The sequence below is a fragment of the Urocampus carinirostris genome, chromosome 18, assembly GCF_059441175.1.
Source record: "Urocampus carinirostris isolate Australia breed hairy pipefish chromosome 18, RoL_Ucar_1.0, whole genome shotgun sequence".
Classification (NCBI taxonomy): domain Eukaryota; kingdom Metazoa; phylum Chordata; class Actinopteri; order Syngnathiformes; family Syngnathidae; genus Urocampus; species Urocampus carinirostris.
This window is the reverse complement of record NC_142366.1, coordinates 5,200,779-5,224,721: the sequence shown is the minus strand read 5'-3', so window position 1 is coordinate 5,224,721 and position 23,943 is coordinate 5,200,779. Positions and strand designations below refer to the sequence as shown.

Here is a 23,943-nt window from a genome sequence, read left to right as displayed (position 1 = left end):
GTTAAATGACTAATCTATGTCTTGGTTTGATTTTTGGTCAAACGTTTAGGTCATGTCCTTATTTAGATGAGTTTTCACTTCACCAGTGATACGCCACGTCCAAACCTTGGTCACTACTGGTCCATAGTGCTGTTGGTATACGCGTCCATTGTGTCATCTCTGTGGTTGGTTATTGCTAATCTATTTTGTGGTATGTAGAGTCAAATGTATCAGTCCTCGTTAGTATAGTGGATCAGTATCTCCGCCTGTCACGCGGAAGACTGGGGTTCGATTCCCTGATGGGGAGATTGCTTTTTTTTCTTCCTTGTTAACACTTCCTTTCCAGATTTGAGTTAAAATCCCTGAAATATCAACTCATATTAAGCACTATTAGCAGTCGCAGCTGAGAGACATTATATTGTTGAAGTTCTTTGGTTCCAGAGTGTGGTTCATGGTTAATCCTGGATACTAATGCCAGTAACTGCAGTTGCAAAACTTTCAAGAAAGTGATTCTTTCCAGGACGTGTTTTTAAAGAAGTTGTTTACCAGGTTAGTGGTTAAATGACTAATCTATGTCTTGGTTTGATTTTTGGTCATACGTTTAGGTCATGTCCTTATTTACATGAGTTTTCACTTCACCAGTGGTACACCACGTCCAAACCTTGGTCACTACTGGTCCTTAGTGCTATTGGTATACACGTCCATCGTGCCATATCTGTGGTTGGTGTTTGCTAATCTATTTTGTGGTATGTCCAGCAAAGTGTATCAGTCCTCGTTAGTATAGTGGATCAGTATCTCCGCCTGTCACGCGGAAGACCGGGGGTCGATTCCCTGACGGGGAGATTGCTTTTTTTCTTCCTCGTTAACACTTCCTTTCCAGATTTGAGTTCAAATCCCTGAAATATCACCTCATATTAAGCACCATTAGCAGTCACAGCTGAGAGACATTATGTTGTTGAAGTCTTTGGTTCCAGAGTGTGGTTCATGGTTAATCCTGGATACTAATGCCAGTAACTGCAGTTGCAAAACTTTCAAGAAAGTGATTCTTTCCAGGACGTGTTTTTAAAGAAGTTGTTTACCAGGTTAGTGGTTAAATGACTAATCTATGTCTTGGTTTGATTTTTGGTCATACGTTTAGGTCATGTCCTTATTTACATGAGTTTTCACTTCACCAGTGATACGCCACGTACAAACCTTGGTCACTACTGGTCCTTCGTGCTATTGGTATACACGTCCATCGTGCCATATCTGTGGTTGGTGATTGCTAATCTATTTTGTGGTATGTCCAGCTAAGAATCAGTCCTCGATAGTATAGTGGATCAGTATCTCCGCCTGTCACGCGGAAGACCGGGGTTCGATTCCCCGACGGGGAGATTGCTTTTTTTTCTTCCTTGTTAACACTTTCTTTCCAGATTTGAGTTCAAATCCCTGAAATAAAACCTCATATTAAGCACTATTAGCAGTCACAGCTGATAGACATTATATCGTTGAAGTTCTTTGGTTCCAGAGTGTGGTTCAAGGTTAATCCTGGATACTAATGCCAGTAGCTGCAGTTGTAAAACTTTCAAGAAAGTGATTCTTTCCAGGACGTGTTTTTAAAGCAGTTGTTTACCAGGTTAGTGGTTAAATGACTATTCTATGTCTTGGTTTGAGTTTTGGTCATACCTTTAGGTCATGTCCTAATTTAGATGAGTTTTCACTTCACCAGTGATACACCACATCCAAACCTTGGTCCCTCCTGGTCCATAGTGCTATTGGTCTACCTGTGCCAAACCACATCCATCACCTGGCTGAGCTAGGTCTCGGATTGATTTATTTCGCAAACCTTTAGGTCATGTCTTAATTTAGATGAGTTTTCACTTCACCAGTGATACACCACGTCCAAACCTTGGTCACTCCTGGTCCATAGTGCTGTTGGTATACGCGTCCATTGTGTCATCTCTGTGGTTGGTTATTGCTAATCTATTTTGTGGTATGTAGAGTCAAATGTATCAGTCCTCGTTAGTATAGTGGATCAGTATCGCCGCCTGTCACGCGGAAGACCGAGTTTTTGATTCCCCGACGTGGAGATTGCTTTTTTTCTTCCTCGTTAATACTTCCTTTCCAGATTTGAGTTCAAATCCCTGAAATATCACCTCATATTAAGCACCATTAGCAGTCACAGCTGAGAGACATTGTACTGTTGAAGTTCTTTGGTTCCAGAGCGTGGTTCATGGTTAATCCTGGATACTAATGCCAGTAGCTGCAGTTGAAAAACTTTCAAGGAAGTGATTCTTTCCAGTACATGTTTTTTAAAGCAGTTGTTTACCAGGTTAGTGGATAAATGACTAATCTATGTCTTGGTTTGATTTTTGGTCATACCTTTAGATCATGTCCTTATTTAGATGAGTTTTCACTTCACCAGTGATACGCCATGTCCAAACCTTGGTCACTACTGGTCCTTAGTGCTATTGGTATACACGTCCATCGTGCCATCTCTGTGGTTGGTGATTGCTAATCTAATTTGTGGTATGTCCAGCAAGATGTATCAGTCCTCGTTAGTATAGTGGATCAGTATCTCTGCCTGTCACGCGGGAGACCGGGGTTCGATTCCCCGACAGGGAGATTGTTTTTTTTCTTCCTTGTTAACACTTCCTTTCCAGATTCGAGTTCAAATCCTTGAAATATCACCTCATATTAAGCACCATTAGCAGTCACAGCTGAGAGACATTATATTGTTGAAGTTCTTTGGTTCCAGAGTGTGGTTCATGGTTAATCCTGGATACTAATGCCAGTAACTGCAGTTGCAAAACTTTCAAGAAAGTGATTCTTTCCAGGACGTGTTTTTAAAGCAGTTGTTTACCAGGTTAGTGGTTAAATGACTAATCTATGTCTTGGTTTGATTTTTGGTCAAACGTTTAGGTCATGTCCTTATTTAGATGAGTTTTCACTTCACCAGTGATACGCCACGTCCAAACCTTGGTCACTACTGGTCCATAGTGCTGTTGGTATACGCGTCCATTGTGTCATCTCTGTGGTTGGTTATTGCTAATCTATTTTGTGGTATGTAGAGTCAAATGTATCAGTCCTCGTTAGTATAGTGGATCAGTATCTCCGCCTGTCACGCGGAAGACTGGGGTTCGATTCCCTGATGGGGAGATTGCTTTTTTTTCTTCCTTGTTAACACTTCCTTTCCAGATTTGAGTTAAAATCCCTGAAATATCAACTCATATTAAGCACCATTAGCAGTCACAGCTGAGAGACATTGTACTGTTGAAGTTCTTTGGTTCCAGAGCGTGGTTCATGGTTAATCCTGGATACTAATGCCAGTAGCTGCAGTTGAAAAACTTTCAAGGAAGTGATTCTTTCCAGTACGTGTTTTTAAAGCAGTTGTTTACCAGGTTAGTGGTTGAATGACTAATCTATGTCTTGGTTTGATTTTTGGTCATACCTTCAGGTCATGTCCTAATTTAGATGAGTTTTCACTTCACCAGTGATACGCCACGTCCAAACCTTGGTCACTCCTGGTCCATAGTGCTAATGGTATACGCGCCCATCGTGCCATCTCTGTGGTTGGTGATTGCTATTCTAATTGGTGGTATGTCCAGCAAAGTGTATCAGTTCTCGTTAGTATAGTGGATCAGTATCTTTCCGCCTGTCACGTGGAAGACCGGGGTTCGATTCCCCGACGGGGAGATTGCTTTTTTTCTTCCTCGTTAACTCTTCCTTTCCAGATTTGAGTTCAAATCCCTGAAATGTCACCTCAAATTAATCACCATTAGCAGTCACAGCTGAGAGGCATTGTACTTTTGAAGTTCTTTGGTTCCAGAGTGTGGTTCATGGTTAATCCTGGATACTAATGCCAGTAGCTGCAGTTGAAAAACTTTCAAGGAAGTGATTCTTTCCAGTACGTGTTTTTTAAAGCAGTTGTTTACCAGGTTAGTGGTTAAATGACAAATCTATGTCTTGGTTTGTATTTTGGTCATACCTTTAGGTCATGTCCTAATTTAGATGAGTTTTCACTTCACCAGTGATACGCCACGTCCAAACCTTGGTCACTCCTGGTCTATAGTGCTATTGGTATACGCGCCCATCGTGCCATCTCTGTGATTGGTGATTGCTAATCTATTTGGTGGAATGTCCAGCAAAGTGTATCAGTCCTCGTTAGTATGGTGGATCAGTATCTCCGCATGTCACGCGGAAGACCGGGGTTCGATCCCCTGACGGGGAGATTGCTTTTTTTCTTCCTCGTTAACACTTCCTTTCCAGATTTGAGTTAAAATTTCTGAAATAACACCTCATACTAAGCACCATTAGCAGTCACAGCTGAGAGACATTGTACTGTTGAAGTTCTTTGGTTCCAGAGTGTGGTTCATGGTTAATCCTGGATACTAATGCCAGTAGCTGCAGTTGAAAAACTTTCAAGGAAGTGATTTTTTCCAGGACGTGTTTTTAAAGCAGTTGTTTACCATGTTAGTGGTTAAATGACTATTCTATGTCTTGGTTTGAGTTTTGGTCATACCTTTAGATCATGTCCTAATTTAGATGAGTTTTCACTTCACCAGTGATACACCACATCCAAACCTTGGTCCCTCCTGGTCCATAGTGCTATTGGTCTACCTGTGCCAAAACACGTCCATCACCTGGCTGAGCTAGGTCTCGGATTGATTTATTTCGCAAACCTTTAGGTCATGTCTTAATTTAGATGAGTTTTCACTTCACCAGTGATACACCACGTCCAAACCTTGGTCACTCCTGGTCCATAGTGCTGTTGGTATACACGACCATTGTGTCATCTCTGTGGTTGGTTATTGCTAATCTCTTTTGTGGTATGTAGAGTCAAATGTATCAGTCCTCGTTAGTATAGTGGATCAGTATCTCCGCCTGTCACGCGGAAGACCGGGGTTCGATTCCCCGACGGGGAGAATGCTTTTTTTCTTCCTTGTTAACACTTTCTTTCCAGATTTGAGTTCAAATCCCTGAAATATCACCTCATATTAAGCACTATTAGCAGTCACAGCTGAGAGACATTATATTGTTGAAGTTCTTTGGTTCCGGAGTGTGGTTCAAGGTTAATCCTGGATACTAATGCCAGTAGCTGCAGTTGTAAAACTTTCAAGAAAGTGATTCTTTCCAGGACGTGTTTTTAAAGCAGTTGTTTACCAGGTTAGTGGTTAAATGACTATTCTATGTCTCGGTTTGAGTTTTGGTCATACCTTTAGGTCATGTCCAAATTTAGATGAGTTTTCACTTAACCAGTGATACGCCACATCCAAACCTTGGTCACTCCTGGTCCATAGTGCTATTGGTATACGCGCCCATCGTGCCATCTCTGTGGTTGGCGATTGCTAGTCTCTTTGGTGGTATGTCCAGCAAAGTGTATCAGTCCTCGTTAGTATAGTGGATCAGTATCTCTGCCTGTCACGCGGAAGACCGGGGTTCGATTCCCCGACGGGGAGATTGCTTTTTTTTCTTCCTCGTTAACACTTCCTTTCCAGATTTGAGTTCAAATCCCTGAAATATCACCTCATATTAAGCACCATTAGCAGTCACAGCTGAGAGACATTATATTGTTGAAGTTCTTTGGTTCCAGAGTGTGGTTCATGGTTAATCCTGGATACTAATGCCAGTAACTGCAGTTGCAAAACTTTCAAGAAAGTGATTCTTTCCAGGACGTGTTTTTAAAGCAGTTGTTTACCAGGTTAGTGGTTAAATGACTAATCTATGTCTTGGTTTGATTTTTGGTCAAACGTTTAGGTCATGTCCTTATTTAGATGAGTTTTCACTTCACCAGTGATACGCCACGTCCAAACCTTGGTCACTACTGGTCCATAGTGCTGTTGGTATACGCGTCCATTGTGTCATCTCTGTGGTTGGTTATTGCTAATCTATTTTGTGGTATGTAGAGTCAAATGTATCAGTCCTCGTTAGTATAGTGGATCAGTATCTCCGCCTGTCACGCGGAAGACTGGGATTCGATTCCCTGATGGGGAGATTGCTTTTTTTTCTTCCTTGTTAACACTTCCTTTCCAGATTTGAGTTAAAATCCCTGAAATATCAACTCATATTAAGCACTATTAGCAGTCGCAGCTGAGAGACATTATATTGTTGAAGTTCTTTGGTTCCAGAGTGTGGTTCAAGGTTAATCCTGGATACTAATGCCAGTAGCTGCAGTTGTAAAACTTTCACGAAAGTGATTCATTCCAGGACGTGTTTTTAAAGCAGTTGTTTACCAGGTTAGTGGTTGAATGACTAATCTATGTCTTGGTTTGATTTTTGGTCATACCTTCAGGTCATGTCCTAATTTAGATGAGTTTTCACTTCACCAGTGATACGCCACGTCCAAACCTTGGTCACTCCTGGTCCATAGTGCTAATGGTATACGCGCCCATCGTGCCATCTCTGTGGTTGGTGATTGCTATTCTAATTGGTGGTATGTCCAGCAAAGTGTATCAGTTCTCGTTAGTATAGTGGATCAGTATCTTTCCGCCTGTCACGTGGAAGACCGGGGTTCGATTCCCCGACGGGGAGATTGCTTTTTTTCTTCCTCGTTAACTCTTCCTTTCCAGATTTGAGTTCAAATCCCTGAAATGTCACCTCAAATTAATCACCATTAGCAGTCACAGCTGAGAGGCATTGTACTTTTGAAGTTCTTTGGTTCCAGAGTGTGGTTCATGGTTAATCCTGGATACTAATGCCAGTAGCTGCAGTTGAAAAACTTTCAAGGAAGTGATTCTTTCCAGTACGTGTTTTTTAAAGCAGTTGTTTACCAGGTTAGTGGTTAAATGACAAATCTATGTCTTGGTTTGTATTTTGGTCATACCTTTAGGTCATGTCCTAATTTAGATGAGTTTTCACTTCACCAGTGATACGCCACGTCCAAACCTTGGTCACTCCTGGTCCATAGTGCTATTGGTATACGCGCCCATCGTGCCATCTCTGTGATTGGTGATTGCTAATCTATTTGGTGGAATGTCCAGCAAAGTGTATCAGTCCTCGTTAGTATGGTGGATCAGTATCTCCGCATGTCACGCGGAAGACCGGGGTTCGATCCCCTGACGGGGAGATTGCTTTTTTTCTTCCTCGTTAACACTTCCTTTCCAGATTTGAGTTAAAATTTCTGAAATAACACCTCATACTAAGCAGCATTAGCAGTCACAGCTGAGAGACATTGTACTGTTGAAGTTCTTTGGTTCCAGAGTGTGGTTCATGGTTAATCCTGGATACTAATGCCAGTAGCTGCAGTTGAAAAACTTTCAAGGAAGTGATTTTTTCCAGGACGTGTTTTTAAAGCAGTTGTTTACCATGTTAGTGGTTAAATGACTATTCTATGTCTTGGTTTGAGTTTTGGTCATACCTTTAGATCATGTCCTAATTTAGATGAGTTTTCACTTCACCAGTGATACACCACATCCAAACCTTGGTCCCTCCTGGTCCATAGTGCTATTGGTCTACCTGTGCCAAAACACGTCCATCACCTGGCTGAGCTAGGTCTCGGATTGATTTATTTCGCAAACCTTTAGGTCATGTCTTAATTTAGATGAGTTTTCACTTCACCAGTGATACACCACGTCCAAACCTTGGTCACTCCTGGTCCATAGTGCTGTTGGTATACGCGTCCATTGTGTCATCTCTGTGGTTGGTTATTGCTAATCTCTTTTGTGGTATGTAGAGTCAAATGTATCAGTCCTCGTTAGTATAGTGGATCAGTATCTCCGCCTGTCACGCGGAAGACCGGGGTTCGATTCCCTGACGGGGAGAATGCTTTTTTTCTTCCTTGTTAACACTTTCTTTCCAGATTTGAGTTCAAATCCCTGAAATATCACCTCATATTAAGCACTATTAGCAGTCACAGCTGAGAGACATTATATTGTTGAAGTTCTTTGGTTCCGGAGTGTGGTTCAAGGTTAATCCTGGATACTAATGCCAGTAGCTGCAGTTGTAAAACTTTCAAGAAAGTGATTCTTTCCAGGACGTGTTTTTAAAGCAGTTGTTTACCAGGTTAGTGGTTAAATGACTATTCTATGTCTCGGTTTGAGTTTTGGTCATACCTTTAGGTCATGTCCAAATTTAGATGAGTTTTCACTTAACCAGTGATACGCCACATCCAAACCTTGGTCACTCCTGGTCCATAGTGCTATTGGTATACGCGCCCATCGTGCCATCTCTGTGGTTGGCGATTGCTAGTCTCTTTGGTGGTATGTCCAGCAAAGTGTATCAGTCCTCGTTAGTATAGTGGATCAGTATCTCCGCCTGTCACGCGGAAGACCGGGGTTCGATTCCCCGACGGGGAGATTGCTTTTTTTTCTTCCTCGTTAACACTTCCTTTCCAGATTTGAGTTCAAATCCCTGAAATAACACCTCATACTAAGAACCATTAGCAGTCACAGCTGAGAGACATTGTACTGTTGAAGTTCTTTGGTTCCAGAGTGTGGTTCAAGGTTAATCCTGGATACTAATGCCAGTAGCCACAGTTGTAAAACTTTCAAGAAAGTGATTCTTTCCAGGACGTGTTTTTAAAGCAGTTGTTTACCAGGTTAGTGGTTAAATGACTAATCTATGTCTTGGTTTGAGTTTTGGTCATACCTTTAGGTCATGTCCAAATTTAGATGAGTATTCACTTCACCAGTGATACGCCACGTCCAAACCTTGGTCACTCCTGGTCCATAGTGCTATTGGTATACGCGCCCATCGTGCCATCTCTGTGGTTGGTGATTGCTAGTCTATTTGGTGGTATGTCCACTAAAGTGTATCAGTCCTCGTTAGTATAGTGGATCAGTACCTCCGCCTGTCACGCGGAAGACTGGGGTCCGATTCCCTGACGGGGAGATTGCTTTTTTTCTTCCTCGTTAACACTTCCTTTCCAGATTTGAGTTAAAATCCCTGAAATATCACCTCATATTAAGCACTATTAGCAGTCACAGCTGAGAGACATTGTACTGTTGAAGTTCTTTGGTTCCAGAGTGTGGTTCAAGGTTAATCCTGGATACTAATGCCAGTAACTGCAGTTGCAAAACTTTCAAGAAAGTGATTCTTTCCAGGACGTGTTTTTAAAGCAGTTGTTTACCAGGTTAGTGGTTAAATGACTAATCTATGTCTTGGTTTGATTTTTGGTCATACCTTTAGGTCATGTCCTTATTTAGATGAGTTTTCACTTCACCAGTGATACGCCACGTCCAAACCTTGGTCACTACTGGTCCATAGTGCTATTGGTATACACGTCCATCATGCACTCTCTGTGGTTGGTGATTGCTAATATAATTTGTGGTATGTCCAGTAAAGTGTATCAGTCCTCGTTAGTATAGTGGATCAGTATCTCCGCCTGTCACGCGGAAGTCCAGGGTTCGATTCCCCGACGGGGAGATTGCTTTTTTTCTTCCTCGTTAACACTTCCTTTCCAGATTTTAGTTCAAATCCCTGAAATATCACCTCATATTAAGCACCATTAGCAGTCACAGCTGAGAGACATTATAGTGTTGAAGTTCTTTGGTTCCAGAGTGTGGTTCATGGTTAATCCTGGATACTAATGCCAGTAACTGCAGTTGCAAAACTTTCAAGAAAGTGATTCTTTCCAGGACGTGTTTTTAAAGCAGTTGTTTACCAGGTTAGTGGTTAAATGACTATTCTATGTCTTGGTTTGAGTTTTGGTCATACCTTTATGGTCATGTCCTAATTTAGATGGGTTTTCACTTCACCAGTGATACGCCACGTCCAAACCTTGGTCACTCCTGGTCCATAGTGCTATTGGTATACGCGTCCATCGTGCCATCTCTGTGGTTGGTGACTGCTAATCTAATTTGTGGTATGTCCAGCAAAGTGTATCAGTCCTCGTTAGTGTAGTGGATTAGTATCTCCCCCTGTCACGCGGTAGACCGGGGTTCGATTCCCCGACGGGGAGATTGATTTTTTTCTTCCTTGTTAACACTTCCTTTCCAGATTTGAGTTAAAATCCCTGAAATATGACCTCATATTAAGCACCATTAGCAGTCACAGCTGAGAGACATTGTACTGTTGAAGTTCTTTGGTTCTAGAGTGTGGTTCATGGTTAATCCTGGATACTAATGCCAGTAGCTGCAATTGCAAAATTTTCAAGGAAGTGATTCTTTCCAGTACGTGTTTTTTAAAGCAGTTGTTTACCAGGTTAGTGGACAAATGACTAATCTATGTCTTGGTTTGATTTTTGGTCATACCTTTAGATCATGTCCTTATTTAGATGAGTTTTCACTTCACCAGTGATACGTCACGTCCAAACCTTGGTCACTACTGGTCCTTAGTGCTATTGGTATACACGTCCATTGTGCCATCTCTGTGGTTGGTGATTGCTAGTCTATTTTGTGGTATGTCCAGTAAAGTGTATCAGTCCTCGTTAGTATAGTGGATCAGTATCTCCGCCTGTCACGCGGAAGACCGGGGTTCGACTCCCCGACGGGGAGATTTCTTTTTTTCTTCCTCGTTAACACTTCCTTTCTAGATTTGAGTTCAAATCCCTGAAATAACACCTCATACTGAGCACCATTAGCAGTCACAGCTGAGAGACATTGTACTGTTGAAGTTCTTTGGTTCCAGAGTGTGGTTCATGAATAATCCTGGATACTAATGCCAGTAGCTGCAGTTGAAAAACTTTCAAGGAAGTGATTCTTTCCAGTACGTGTTTTTTAAAGCAGTTGTTTACCAGGTTAGTGGTTAATTGACTAATCTATGTCTTGGTTTGATTTTTGGTCATACCTTTAGGTCATGTCCTAATTTAGATGAGTTTTCACTTCACCAGTGATACGCCACGTCCAAACCTTGGTCACTCCTGGTCCATAGTGCTAATGGTATACGCGCCCATCGTGCCATCTCTGTGGTTGGTGATTGCTAGTCTATTTTGTGGTATGTCCAGTAAAGTGTATCAGTCCTCGTTAGTATAGTGGATCAGTATCTCCGCCTGTCGCGCGGAAGACTGGGGTTCGACTCCCCGACGGGGAGATTTCTTTTTTTCTTCCTCGTTAACACTTCCTTTCCAGATTTGAGTTCAAATCCCTGAAATAACACCTCATACTGAGCACCATTAGCAGTCACAGCTGAGAGACATTGTACTGTTGAAGTTCTTTGGTTCCAGAGTGTGGTTCATGATTAATCCTGGATACTAATGCCAGTAGCTGCAATTGCAAAATTTTCAAGGAAGTGATTCTTTCCAGTACGTGTTTTTTAAAGCAGTTGTTTACCAGGTTAGTGGATAAATGACTAATCTATGTCTTGGTTTGATTTTTGGTCATACCTTTAGGTCATGTCCTAATTTAGATGAGTTTTCACTTCACCAGTGATACGCCACGTCCAAACCTTGGTCACTACTGGTCCTTAGTGCTATTGGTATACACGTCCATCGTGCCATCTCTGTGGTTGGTGATTGCTAATCTAATTTGTGGTATGTCCAGTAAAATGTTTCAGTCCTCGTTAGTATAGTGGATTATTATCTCCGCCCGTCATGCGGGAGACCGGGGTTCGATTCCCCGACGGGGAGATTTTTTTTTTTCTTCCTTGTTAACACTTCCTTTCCAGATTTGAGTTCAAATCCCTGAAATATCACCTCATATTAAGCACTATTAGCAATCATAGCTGAGAGACATTATATTGTTGAAGTTCTTTGGTTCCAGAGTGTGGTTCAAGGTTAATCCTGGATACTAATGCCAGTAGCTGCAGTTGTAAAACTTTCAAGAAAGTGATTCTTTCCAGGATGTGTTTTTAAAGCAGTTGTTTACCAGGTTAGTAGTTAAATGACTATTCTATGTCTTGATTTGAGTTTTGGTCATACCTTTATGGTCATGTCCTAATTGAGATGAGTTTTCACTTCACCAGTGATACGCCACGTCCAAACCTTGGTCACTGCTGGTCCATAGTGCTATTGGTGTACGCGTCCATCGTGCCATCTCTGTGGTTGGTGATTGCTAGTCTATTTTGTGGTATGTCCAGTAAAGTGTATCAGTCCTCGTTAGTATAGTGGATCAGTATCTCCGCCTGTCACGCGGAAGACCGGGGTTCGATTCCCCGACGGGGAGATTGCTTTTTTTCTTCCTCGTTAACACTTCCTTTCCAGATTTGAGTTCAAATCCCTGAAATAACACCTCATACTGAGCACCATTAGCAGTCACAGCTGAGAGACATTGTACTGTTGAAGTTCTTTGGTTCCAGAGTGTGGTTCATGGTTAATCCTGGATACTAATGCCAGTAGCTGCAATTGCAAAATTTTCAAGGAAGTGATTCTTTCCATTAAGTGTTTTTTAAAGCAGTTGTTTACCAGGTTAGTGGATAAATGACTAATCTATGTCTTGGTTTGATTTTTGGTCATACCTTTAGATCATGTCCTTATTTAGATGAGTTTTCACTTCACCAGTGATACGCCACGTCCAAACCTTGGTCACTACTGGTCCCTAGTGCTATTGGTATACACGTCCATCGTGCCATCTCTGTGGTTGGTGATTGCTAATCTATTTGGTGGTATGTCCAGCAAAGTGTATCAGTCCTCATTAGTATAGTGGAGCAGTATCTTTGTCTGTCATGCGGAAGACCGGGGTTCGATTCCCCGGCGGGGAGATTGCTTTTTTTCTTCCTCGTTAACACTTCCTTTCCAGATCGAGTTCAAATCCCTGAAATATCACCTCATATTAAGCACCATTAGCAGTCACAGCTGAGACACATTATATTGTTGAAGTTCTTTGGTTCCAGAGTGTGGTTCATGGTTAATCCTGGATACTATTGCCAGTAGCTGCAGTTGCAAAACTTTCAAGAAAGTGATTCTTTCCAGGACGTGTTTTTAAAGCAGTTGTTTACCAGATTAGTGGTTAAATGACTAATATATGTCTTGGTTTGAGTTTTGGTCATACCTTTAGGTCATGTCCTAATTTAGATGAGTTTTCACTTCACCAGTGATACACCACGTCCAAACCTTGGTCACTCCTTGTCCATAGTGCTGTTGATATACGCGTCCATCGTGTCAGCTCTGTGGGTGGTTATTGCTAATCTCTTTTGTGGTATGTCCAGCAAAGTGTATCAGTCCTCGTCAGTATAGTGGATCAATATCTCCACCTGTCACGCGGAAGACCGGCGTTCGATACCCGAACAGGGAGAATGCTTCTTTTCTTTCTCGTTAACACTTCCTTTCCAGATTCGAGTTCAAATTCCTGAAATATCACCTCATATTAAGCACCATTAGCAGTCACAGCTGAGAGACATTGTACTGTTGAAGTTCTTTGGTTCCAGAGTGTGGTTCAAGGTTAATCCTGGATACTAATGCCAGTAGCTGCAGTTGTAAAACTTTCAAGAAAGTGATTCTTTCCAGGACGTGTTTTTAAAGCAGTTGTTTACCAGGTTAGTGGTTAAATGACTATTCTATGTCTCGGTTTGAGTTTTGGTCATACCTTTAGGTCATGTCCAAATTTAGATGAGTTTTCACTTAACCAGTGAGACGCCACGTCCAAACCTTGGTCACTCCTGGTCCATAGTGCTAATGGTATACGCGCCCATCGTGCCATCTCTGTGGTTGGTGATTGCTAGTCTATTTTGTGGTATGTCCGGTAAAGTGTGTTAGTATAGTGGATCAGTATCTCTGCCTGTCACGCGGAAGACCGGGGTTCGATTCCCCGACGGGGAGATTGCTTTTTTTCTTCCTCGTTAACTCTTCCTTTCCAGATTTGAGTTCAAATCCCTGAAATATCACCTCATATTAAGCACCATTAGGAATCACAGCTGAGAGACATTGTACTGTTGAAGTTCTTTGGTTCCAGAGTGTGGTTCAAGGTTAATCCTGGATACTAATGCCAGTAGCTGCAGTCGTAAAACTTTGAAGAAAGTGATTCTTTCCAGGACGTGTGTTTAAAGCAGTTGTTTACCAGGTTAGTGGTTAAATGACTAATCTATGTCTTGGTTTGATTTTTGGTCATACCTTTAGGTCATGTCCTTATTTAGATGAGTTTTCACTTCACCAGTGATGCGCCACGTCCAAACCTTGGTCACTACTGGTCCATAGTGCTATTGGTATACACGTCCGTCATGCCATCTCTGTGGTTGGTGATTGCTAATATAATTTGTGGTATGTCCAGTAAAATGTATCAGTCCTCGTTAGTATAATGGATCAGTATCTCCGCCTGTCACGCGGAAGACCGGGGTTCGATTCCCCGACGGGGAGATTGCTTTTTTTCTTCCTCGTTAACACTTCCTTTCCAGATTTTAGTTCAAATCCCTGAAATATCACCTCATATTAAGCACCATTAGCAGTCACAGCTGAGAGACATTATAGTGTTGAAGTTCTTTGGTTCCAGAGTGTGGTTCATGGTTAATCCTGGATACTAATGCCAGTAGCTGCAATTGCAAAATTTTCAAGGAAGTGATTCTTTCCAGTACGTGTTTTTAAAAGCAGTTGTTTACCAGGTTAGTGGTTAAGTGACTAATCTATGTCTTGGTTTGATTTTTGGTCATACCTTTAGGTCATGTCCTTATTTAGATGAGTTTTCACTTCACCAGTGATACGCCACGTCCAAACCTTGGTCACTACTGGTCCTTAGTGCTATTGGTATACACGTCCATCGTGCCATCTCTGTGGTTGGTGATTGCTAATCTATTTTGTGGTATGTCCAGCAAAGTGTATCAGTTCTCGTTAGTATAGTGGATCAGTATATTTCCGCCTGTCACGTGGAAGACCGGGGTTCGATTCCCCGACGGGGAGATTGCTTTTTTTCTTCCTCGTTAACTCTTCCTTTCCAGATTTGAGTTCAAATCCCTGAAATGTCACCTCAAATTAATCACCATTAGCAGTCACAGCTGAGAGGCATTGTACTTTTGAAGTTCTTTGGTTCCAGAGTGTGGTTCATGGTTAATCCTGGATACTAATGCCAGTAGCTGCAGTTGAAAAACTTTCAAGGAAGTGATTCTTTCCAGTACGTGTTTTTTAAAGCAGTTGTTTACCAGGTTAGTGGTTAAATGACAAATCTATGTCTTGGTTTGTATTTTGGTCATACCTTTAGGTCATGTCCTAATTTAGATGAGTTTTCACTTCACCAGTGATACGCCACGTCCAAACCTTGGTCACTCCTGGTCCATAGTGCTATTGGTATACGCGCCCATCGTGCCATCTCTGTGATTGGTGATTGCTAATCTATTTGGTGGAATGTCCAGCAAAGTGTATCAGTCCTCGTTAGTATGGTGGATCAGTATCTCCGCATGTCACGCGGAAGACCGGGGTTCGATCCCCTGACGGGGAGATTGCTTTTTTTCTTCCTCGTTAACACTTCCTTTCCAGATTTGAGTTAAAATTTCTGAAATAACACCTCATACTAAGCAGCATTAGCAGTCACAGCTGAGAGACATTGTACTGTTGAAGTTCTTTGGTTCCAGAGTGTGGTTCATGGTTAATCCTGGATACTAATGCCAGTAGCTGCAGTTGAAAAACTTTCAAGGAAGTGATTTTTTCCAGGACGTGTTTTTAAAGCAGTTGTTTACCATGTTAGTGGTTAAATGACTATTCTATGTCTTGGTTTGAGTTTTGGTCATACCTTTAGATCATGTCCTAATTTAGATGAGTTTTCACTTCACCAGTGATACACCACATCCAAACCTTGGTCCCTCCTGGTCCATAGTGCTATTGGTCTACCTGTGCCAAAACACGTCCATCACCTGGCTGAGCTAGGTCTCGGATTGATTTATTTCGCAAACCTTTAGGTCATGTCTTAATTTAGATGAGTTTTCACTTCACCAGTGATACACCACGTCCAAACCTTGGTCACTCCTGGTCCATAGTGCTGTTGGTATACGCGTCCATTGTGTCATCTCTGTGGTTGGTTATTGCTAATCTCTTTTGTGGTATGTAGAGTCAAATGTATCAGTCCTCGTTAGTATAGTGGATCAGTATCTCCGCCTGTCACGCGGAAGACCGGGGTTCGATTCCCCGACGGGGAGAATGCTTTTTTTCTTCCTTGTTAACACTTTCTTTCCAGATTTGAGTTCAAATCCCTGAAATATCACCTCATATTAAGCACTATTAGCAGTCACAGCTGAGAGACATTATATTGTTGAAGTTCTTTGGTTCCGGAGTGTGGTTCAAGGTTAATCCTGGATACTAATGCCAGTAGCTGCAGTTGTAAAACTTTCAAGAAAGTGATTCTTTCCAGGACGTGTTTTTAAAGCAGTTGTTTACCAGGTTAGTGGTTAAATGACTATTCTATGTCTCGGTTTGAGTTTTGGTCATACCTTTAGGTCATGTCCAAATTTAGATGAGTTTTCACTTAACCAGTGATACGCCACATCCAAACCTTGGTCACTCCTGGTCCATAGTGCTATTGGTATACGCGCCCATCGTGCCATCTCTGTGGTTGGCGATTGCTAGTCTCTTTGGTGGTATGTCCAGCAAAGTGTATCAGTCCTCGTTAGTATAGTGGATCAGTATCTCCGCCTGTCACACGGAAGACCGGGGTTCGATTCCCCGACGGGGAGATTGCTTTTTTTTCTTCCTCGTTAACACTTCCTTTCCAGATTTGAGTTCAAATCCCTGAAATATCACCTCATATTAAGCACCATTAGCAGTCACAGCTGAGAGACATTATATTGTTGAAGTTCTTTGGTTCCAGAGTGTGGTTCATGGTTAATCCTGGATACTAATGCCAGTAACTGCAGTTGCAAAACTTTCAAGAAAGTGATTCTTTCCAGGACGTGTTTTTAAAGCAGTTGTTTACCAGGTTAGTGGTTAAATGACTAATCTATGTCTTGGTTTGATTTTTGGTCAAACGTTTAGGTCATGTCCTTATTTAGATGAGTTTTCACTTCACCAGTGATACGCCACGTCCAAACCTTGGTCACTACTGGTCCATAGTGCTGTTGGTATACGCGTCCATTGTGTCATCTCTGTGGTTGGTTATTGCTAATCTATTTTGTGGTATGTAGAGTCAAATGTATCAGTCCTCGTTAGTATAGTGGATCAGTATCTCCGCCTGTCACGCGGAAGACTGGGGTTCGATTCCCTGATGGGGAGATTGCTTTTTTTTCTTCCTTGTTAACACTTCCTTTCCAGATTTGAGTTAAAATCCCTGAAATATCAACTCATATTAAGCACTATTAGCAGTCGCAGCTGAGAGACATTATATTGTTGAAGTTCTTTGGTTCCAGAGTGTGGTTCAAGGTTAATCCTGGATACTAATGCCAGTAGCTGCAGTTGTAAAACTTTCACGAAAGTGATTCATTCCAGGACGTGTTTTTAAAGCAGTTGTTTACCAGGTTAGTGGTTGAATGACTAATCTATGTCTTGGTTTGATTTTTGGTCATACCTTCAGGTCATGTCCTAATTTAGATGAGTTTTCACTTCACCAGTGATACGCCACGTCCAAACCTTGGTCACTCCTGGTCCATAGTGCTAATGGTATACGCGCCCATCGTGCCATCTCTGTGGTTGGTGATTGCTATTCTAATTGGTGGTATGTCCAGCAAAGTGTATCAGTTCTCGTTAGTATAGTGGATCAGTATCTTTCCGCCTGTCACGTGGAAGACCGGGGTTCGATTCCCCGACGGGGAGATTGCTTTTTTTCTTCCTCGTTAACTCTTCCTTTCCAGATTTGAGTTCAAATCCCTGAAATGTCACCTCAAATTAATCACCATTAGCAGTCACAGCTGAGAGGCATTGTACTTTTGAAGTTCTTTGGTTCCAGAGTGTGGTTCATGGTTAATCCTGGATACTAATGCCAGTAGCTGCAGTTGAAAAACTTTCAAGGAAGTGATTCTTTCCAGTACGTGTTTTTTAAAGCAGTTGTTTACCAGGTTAGTGGTTAAATGACAAATCTATGTCTTGGTTTGTATTTTGGTCATACCTTTAGGTCATGTCCTAATTTAGATGAGTTTTCACTTCACCAGTGATACGCCACGTCCAAACCTTGGTCACTCCTGGTCCATAGTGCTATTGGTATACGCGCCCATCGTGCCATCTCTGTGATTGGTGATTGCTAATCTATTTGGTGGAATGTCCAGCAAAGTGTATCAGTCCTCGTTAGTATGGTGGATCAGTATCTCCGCATGTCACGCGGAAGACCGGGGTTCGATCCCCTGACGGGGAGATTGATTTTTTTCTTCCTCGTTAACACTTCCTTTCCAGATTTGAGTTAAAATTTCTGAAATAACACCTCATACTAAGCAGCATTAGCAGTCACAGCTGAGAGACATTGTACTGTTGAAGTTCTTTGGTTCCAGAGTGTGGTTCATGGTTAATCCTGGATACTAATGCCAGTAGCTGCAGTTGAAAAACTTTCAAGGAAGTGATTTTTTCCAGGACGTGTTTTTAAAGCAGTTGTTTACCATGTTAGTGGTTAAATGACTATTCTATGTCTTGGTTTGAGTTTTGGTCATACCTTTAGATCATGTCCTAATTTAGATGAGTTTTCACTTCACCAGTGATACACCACATCCAAACCTTGGTCCCTCCTGGTCCATAGTGCTATTGGTCTACCTGTGCCAAAACACGTCCATCACCTGGCTGAGCTAGGTCTCGGATTGATTTATTTCGCAAACCTTTAGGTCATGTCTTAATTTAGATGAGTTTTCACTTCACCAGTGATACACCACGTCCAAACCTTGGTCACTCCTGGTCCATAGTGCTGTTGGTATACGCGTCCATTGTGTCATCTCTGTGGTTGGTTATTGCTAATCTCTTTTGTGGTATGTAGAGTCAAATGTATCAGTCCTCGTTAGTATAGTGGATCAGTATCTCCGCCTGTCACGCGGAAGACCGGGGTTCGATTCCCCGACGGGGAGAATGCTTTTTTTCTTCCTTGTTAACACTTTCTTTCCAGATTTGAGTTCAAATCCCTGAAATATCACCTCATATTAAGCACTATTAGCAGTCACAGCTGAGAGACATTATATTGTTGAAGTTCTTTGGTTCCGGAGTGTGGTTCAAGGTTAATCCTGGATACTAATGCCAGTAGCCACAGTTGTAAAACTTTCAAGAAAGTGATTCTTTCCAGGACGTGTTTTTAAAGCAGTTGTTTACCAGGTTAGTGGTTAAATGACTAATCTATGTCTTGGTTTGAGTTTTGGTCATACCTTTAGGTCATGTCCAAATTTAGATGAGTATTCACTTCACCAGTGATACGCCACGTCCAAACCTTGGTCACTCCTGGTCCATAGTGCTATTGGTATACGCGCCCATCGTGCCATCTCTGTGGTTGGTGATTGCTAGTCTATTTGGTGGTATGTCCATTAAAGTGTATCAGTCCTCGTTAGTATAGTGGATCAGTATCTCCGCCTGTCACGCGGAAGACCGGGGTTCGATTCCCCGACGGGGAGATTGCTTTTTTTTCTTCCTCGTTAACACTTCCTTTCCAGATTTGAGTTCAAATCCCTGAAATAACACCTCATACTAAGAACCATTAGCAGTCACAGCTGAGAGACATTGTACTGTTGAAGTTCTTTGGTTCCAGAGTGTGGTTCAAGGTTAATCCTGGATACTAATGCCAGTAGCCACAGTTGTAAAACTTTCAAGAAAGTGATTCTTTCCAGGACGTGTTTTTAAAGCAGTTGTTTACCAGGTTAGTGGTTAAATGACTAATCTATGTCTTGGTTTGAGTTTTGGTCATACCTTTAGGTCATGTCCAAATTTAGATGAGTATTCACTTCACCAGTGATACGCCACGTCCAAACCTTGGTCACTCCTGGTCCATAGTGCTATTGGTATACGCGCCCATCGTGCCATCTCTGTGGTTGGTGATTGCTAGTCTATTTGGTGGTATGTCCATTAAAGTGTATCAGTCCTCGTTAGTATAGTGGATCAGTACCTCCGCCTGTCACGCGGAAGACTGGGGTCCGATTCCCTGACGGGGAGATTGCTTTTTTTCTTCCTCGTTAACACTTCCTTTCCAGATTTGAGTTAAAATCCCTGAAATATCACCTCATATTAAGCACTATTAGCAGTCACAGCTGAGAGACATTGTACTGTTGAAGTTCTTTGGTTCCAGAGTGTGGTTCAAGGTTAATCCTGGATACTAATGCCAGTAACTGCAGTTGCAAAACTTTCAAGAAAGTGATTCTTTCCAGGACGTGTTTTTAAAGCAGTTGTTTACCAGGTTAGTGGTTAAATGACTAATCTATGTCTTGGTTTGATTTTTGGTCATACCTTTAGGTCATGTCCTTATTTAGATGAGTTTTCACTTCACCAGTGATACGCCACGTCCAAACCTTGGTCACTACTGGTCCATAGTGCTATTGGTATACACGTCCATCATGCACTCTCTGTGGTTGGTGATTGCTAATATAATTTGTGGTATGTCCAGTAAAGTGTATCAGTCCTCGTTAGTATAGTGGATCAGTATCTCCGCCTGTCACGCGGAAGTCCAGGGTTCGATTCCCCGACGGGGAGATTGCTTTTTTTCTTCCTCGTTAACACTTCCTTTCCAGATTTTAGTTCAAATCCCTGAAATATCACCTCATATTAAGCACCATTAGCAGTCACAGCTGAGAGACATTATAGTGTTGAAGTTCTTTGGTTCCAGAGTGTGGTTCATGGTTAATCCTGGATACTAATGCCAGTAACTGCAGTTGCAAAACTTTCAAGAAAGTGATTCTTTCCAGGACGTGTTTTTAAAGCAGTTGTTTACCAGGTTAGTGGACAAATGACTAATCTATGTCTTGGTTTGATTTTTGGTCATACCTTTAGATCATGTCCTTATTTAGATGAGTTTTCACTTCACCAGTGATACGTCACGTCCAAACCTTGGTCACTACTGGTCCTTAGTGCTATTGGTATACACGTCCATTGTGCCATCTCTGTGGTTGGTGATTGCTAGTCTATTTTGTGGTATGTCCAGTAAAGTGTATCAGTCCTCGTTAGTATAGTGGATCAGTATCTCCGCCTGTCACGCGGAAGACCGGGGTTCGACTCCCCGACGGGGAGATTTCTTTTTTTCTTCCTCGTTAACACTTCCTTTCTAGATTTGAGTTCAAATCCCTGAAATAACACCTCATACTGAGCACCATTAGCAGTCACAGCTGAGAGACATTGTACTGTTGAAGTTCTTTGGTTCCAGAGTGTGGTTCATGAATAATCCTGGATACTAATGCCAGTAGCTGCAGTTGAAAAACTTTCAAGGAAGTGATTCTTTCCAGTACGTGTTTTTTAAAGCAGTTGTTTACCAGGTTAGTGGTTAATTGACTAATCTATGTCTTGGTTTGATTTTTGGTCATACCTTTAGGTCATGTCCTAATTTAGATGAGTTTTCACTTCACCAGTGATACGCCACGTCCAAACCTTGGTCACTCCTGGTCCTTAGTGCTATTGGTATACACGTCCATCGTGCCATCTCTGTGGTTGGTGATTGCTAATCTAATTTGTGGTATGTCCAGTAAAATGTTTCAGTCCTCGTTAGTATAGTGGATTATTATCTCCGCCCGTCATGCGGGAGACCGGGGTTCGATTCCCCGACGGGGAGATTTTTTTTTTTCTTCCTTGTTAACACTTCCTTTCCAGATTTGAGTTCAAATCCCTGAAATATCACCTCATATTAAGCACTATTAGCAATCATAGCTGAGAGACATTATATTGTTGAAGTTCTTTGGTTCCAGAGTGTGGTTCAAGGTTAATCCTGGATACTAATGCCAGTAGCTGCAGTTGTAAAACTTTCAAGAAAGTGATTCTTTCCAGGATGTGTTTTTAAAGCAGTTGTTTACCAGGTTAGTAGTTAAATGACTATTCTATGTCTTGATTTGAGTTTTGGTCATACCTTTATGGTCATGTCCTAATTGAGATGAGTTTTCACTTCACCAGTGATACGCCACGTCCAAACCTTGGTCACTGCTGGTCCATAGTGCTATTGGTGTACGCGTCCATCGTGCCATCTCTGTGGTTGGTGATTGCTAGTCTATTTTGTGGTATGTCCAGTAAAGTGTATCAGTCCTCGTTAGTATAGTGGATCAGTATCTCCGCCTGTCGCGCGGAAGACCGGGGTTCGATTCCCCGACGGGGAGATTGCTTTTTTTCTTCCTCGTTAACACTTCCTTTCCAGATTTGAGTTCAAATCCCTGAAATAACACCTCATACTGAGCACCATTAGCAGTCACAGCTGAGAGACATTGTACTGTTGAAGTTCTTTGGTTCCAGAGTGTGGTTCATGGTTAATCCTGGATACTAATGCCAGTAGCTGCAATTGCAAAATTTTCAAGGAAGTGATTCTTTCCATTAAGTGTTTTTTAAAGCAGTTGTTTACCAGGTTAGTGGATAAATGACTAATCTATGTCTTGGTTTGATTTTTGGTCATACCTTTAGATCATGTCCTTATTTAGATGAGTTTTCACTTCACCAGTGATACGCCACGTCCAAACCTTGGTCACTACTGGTCCCTAGTGCTATTGGTATACACGTCCATCGTGCCATCTCTGTGGTTGGTGATTGCTAATCTATTTGGTGGTATGTCCAGCAAAGTGTATCAGTCCTCATTAGTATAGTGGAGCAGTATCTTTGTCTGTCATGCGGAAGACCGGGGTTCGATTCCCCGGCGGGGAGATTGCTTTTTTTCTTCCTCGTTAACACTTCCTTTCCAGATCGAGTTCAAATCCCTGAAATATCACCTCATATTAAGCACCATTAGCAGTCACAGCTGAGACACATTATATTGTTGAAGTTCTTTGGTTCCAGAGTGTGGTTCATGGTTAATCCTGGATACTATTGCCAGTAGCTGCAGTTGCAAAACTTTCAAGAAAGTGATTCTTTCCAGGACGTGTTTTTAAAGCAGTTGTTTACCAGATTAGTGGTTAAATGACTAATATATGTCTTGGTTTGAGTTTTGGTCATACCTTTAGGTCATGTCCTAATTTAGATGAGTTTTCACTTCACCAGTGATACACCACGTCCAAACCTTGGTCACTCCTTGTCCATAGTGCTGTTGATATACGCGTCCATCGTGTCAGCTCTGTGGGTGGTTATTGCTAATCTCTTTTGTGGTATGTCCAGCAAAGTGTATCAGTCCTCGTCAGTATAGTGGATCAATATCTCCACCTGTCACGCGGAAGACCGGCGTTCGATACCCGAACAGGGAGAATGCTTCTTTTCTTTCTCGTTAACACTTCCTTTCCAGATTCGAGTTCAAATTCCTGAAATATCACCTCATATTAAGCACCATTAGCAGTCACAGCTGAGAGACATTGTACTGTTGAAGTTCTTTGGTTCCAGAGTGTGGTTCAAGGTTAATCCTGGATACTAATGCCAGTAGCTGCAGTTGTAAAACTTTCAAGAAAGTGATTCTTTCCAGGACGTGTTTTTAAAGCAGTTGTTTACCAGGTTAGTGGTTAAATGACTATTCTATGTCTCGGTTTGAGTTTTGGTCATAACTTTAGGTCATGTCCAAATTTAGATGAGTTTTCACTTAACCAGTGATACGCCACGTCCAAACCTTGGTCACTCCTGGTCCATAGTGCTAATGGTATACGCGCCCATCGTGCCATCTCTGTGGTTGGTGATTGCTAGTCTATTTTGTGGTATGTCCGGTAAAGTGTGTTAGTATAGTGGATCAGTATCTCTGCCTGTCACGCGGAAGACCGGGGTTCGATTCCCCGACGGGGAGATTGCTTTTTTTCTTCCTCGTTAACTCTTCCTTTCCAGATTTGAGTTCAAATCCCTGAAATATCACCTCATATTAAGCACCATTAGGAATCACAGCTGAGAGACATTGTACTGTTGAAGTTCTTTGGTTCCAGAGTGTGGTTCAAGGTTAATCCTGGATACTAATGCCAGTAGCTGCAGTCGTAAAACTTTGAAGAAAGTGATTCTTTCCAGGACGTGTGTTTAAAGCAGTTGTTTACCAGGTTAGTGGTTAAATGACTAATCTATGTCTTGGTTTGATTTTTGGTCATACCTTTAGGTCATGTCCTTATTTAGATGAGTTTTCACTTCACCAGTGATGCGCCACGTCCAAACCTTGGTCACTACTGGTCCATAGTGCTATTGGTATACACGTCCGTCATGCCATCTCTGTGGTTGGTGAT

General features: G+C 42.0%; 12 non-coding genes across 12 annotated transcripts; all 12 read left to right on the top strand.

Moving 5' to 3' along the window:
- Positions 1–4,810: 4,810 nt before the first annotated feature.
- On the top strand, positions 4,811–4,883 carry trnad-guc (transfer RNA aspartic acid (anticodon GUC)). The gene has a single exon. It is a non-coding gene; the product is annotated as a tRNA-Asp (tRNA).
- Positions 4,884–5,344: 461 nt separating this feature from the next.
- On the top strand, positions 5,345–5,417 carry trnad-guc (transfer RNA aspartic acid (anticodon GUC)). The gene has a single exon. It is a non-coding gene; the product is annotated as a tRNA-Asp (tRNA).
- A 2,228-nt stretch (positions 5,418–7,645) lies between these two features.
- trnad-guc (transfer RNA aspartic acid (anticodon GUC)) lies at positions 7,646–7,718 on the top strand. The gene has a single exon. It is a non-coding gene; the product is annotated as a tRNA-Asp (tRNA).
- Positions 7,719–8,179: 461 nt separating this feature from the next.
- trnad-guc (transfer RNA aspartic acid (anticodon GUC)) lies at positions 8,180–8,252 on the top strand. The gene has a single exon. It is a non-coding gene; the product is annotated as a tRNA-Asp (tRNA).
- Positions 8,253–10,318: 2,066 nt separating this feature from the next.
- trnad-guc (transfer RNA aspartic acid (anticodon GUC)) lies at positions 10,319–10,391 on the top strand. Its single transcript has one exon. It is a non-coding gene; the product is annotated as a tRNA-Asp (tRNA).
- Positions 10,392–11,923: 1,532 nt separating this feature from the next.
- trnad-guc (transfer RNA aspartic acid (anticodon GUC)) lies at positions 11,924–11,996 on the top strand. The gene has a single exon. It is a non-coding gene; the product is annotated as a tRNA-Asp (tRNA).
- Positions 11,997–14,049: 2,053 nt separating this feature from the next.
- trnad-guc (transfer RNA aspartic acid (anticodon GUC)) lies at positions 14,050–14,122 on the top strand. Its single transcript has one exon. It is a non-coding gene; the product is annotated as a tRNA-Asp (tRNA).
- A 1,693-nt stretch (positions 14,123–15,815) lies between these two features.
- trnad-guc (transfer RNA aspartic acid (anticodon GUC)) lies at positions 15,816–15,888 on the top strand. Its single transcript has one exon. It is a non-coding gene; the product is annotated as a tRNA-Asp (tRNA).
- Positions 15,889–18,650: 2,762 nt separating this feature from the next.
- Positions 18,651–18,723, top strand: trnad-guc (transfer RNA aspartic acid (anticodon GUC)). The gene has a single exon. It is a non-coding gene; the product is annotated as a tRNA-Asp (tRNA).
- A 461-nt stretch (positions 18,724–19,184) lies between these two features.
- trnad-guc (transfer RNA aspartic acid (anticodon GUC)) lies at positions 19,185–19,257 on the top strand. Its single transcript has one exon. It is a non-coding gene; the product is annotated as a tRNA-Asp (tRNA).
- Positions 19,258–20,787: 1,530 nt separating this feature from the next.
- On the top strand, positions 20,788–20,860 carry trnad-guc (transfer RNA aspartic acid (anticodon GUC)). Its single transcript has one exon. It is a non-coding gene; the product is annotated as a tRNA-Asp (tRNA).
- Positions 20,861–21,857: 997 nt separating this feature from the next.
- On the top strand, positions 21,858–21,930 carry trnad-guc (transfer RNA aspartic acid (anticodon GUC)). Its single transcript has one exon. It is a non-coding gene; the product is annotated as a tRNA-Asp (tRNA).
- Positions 21,931–23,943: the final 2,013 nt, after the last annotated feature.